Source organism: Mus caroli, chromosome 10, assembly GCF_900094665.2.
Source record: "Mus caroli chromosome 10, CAROLI_EIJ_v1.1, whole genome shotgun sequence".
NCBI classification, from domain to species: Eukaryota; Metazoa; Chordata; class Mammalia; order Rodentia; family Muridae; genus Mus; species Mus caroli.
This window is the reverse complement of record NC_034579.1, coordinates 57,882,287-57,883,535: the sequence shown is the minus strand read 5'-3', so window position 1 is coordinate 57,883,535 and position 1,249 is coordinate 57,882,287.

Sequence of the window (1,249 nt, the reverse complement as noted above, 5' to 3'; positions counted from 1 at the left end):
CTCACTTTGTAGACCAGGCTGGCCTCGAACTCAGAAATCCGCCTGCCTCTGCCTCCCGAGTACTGGGATTAAAGGCGTGCGCCACCACGCCCGGCAAGCATAAACATTTTAAGCAAAAAAAAAAAAAAAAAAAACCTTAAGTGTTTTGCTCTCCTACTATTACAACATTTACCACATTATGATGCTCTCAAGACTATGTGCCTTGGAGCTGGAGAGATGGCTCAGCAGTGAAGAGCATTTGCTGCTCTTATAGAAGACCCAGGATCAATCCTAGCACCCACATGGTGGCTCACAACCATCCGTAACTCCAGTTCCAGGGGACCCGACACCCTCTTAGTACACATGCTGCCCCAGGTATACCTATATAATGGAAAAGAAGAAAAAGCACATTTTAATATGGACCTTGGAGTATTGAGAGAGACAGAGAGATAGAGACAGAGAGGCAGAGAGATCTGTGCCTGTCCTTACCCTGGCTCCTGGACAGAGCCAGCCTAGCTGACTCAACAGCCGTAAACACATAAGCTTTTGTCGTTTTTGTTTTGTTTTGTTTTGTTTTTTCAAGACAAGGTTTCTCTGTGTAGCTCTGGCTGTCCTGGAACTCACTCTGTAGACCACGCTGGCCTGGAACTCAGAGATCCACTTACTCCTGCCTCCTGAGTGCTGGGATTCAAAGCACGCACACCGCTGCCAGGTATCAGCCTTAATCCTGGGACTTTTTAAAAACTAAGTAGACAGTACCTACTCTTGGTTGGAACCTAGAGGTACTAAAAGTTCCTCTTTCTAAGTTAAAACAAGTTAGATTCCCTTGCAGAAATTGGGGAGGCTTAAAGTTACTTAAAAGTTTATCTTTCCATAATCAGTTTGCTGTGAGGTGGGTTGAGTCACAATCCACAAACAGCGACTTTTAAATTTCGAAACTGTACGTACATCTGATCTGTGTATGTGGATGTGCGGGACACGCTGGGCAGTACAGGGTAGTGAAGAAATGTTGACCCACTTTCCATCTGGACTCCATTGGAAGGGCTGCAGTGCCTAATTAAGCGCATGCTTCATTATTAAACCTCGAGTTCGCCAGAAGTCAGTGATAGCTTCTGTGTCACTCAAGGTCCCTCAGAGTTAATTGGTCAAATGAGTCAGATGCTTCTTGATTTTGGTTTTTTTTTTCTTTTATCGAATATTTTCTTTCTTTATATTTCAATGTTATCCCCTTTCCAGTTCTCCCCTCTGGAAACCCACCCCCTCCCCTGCC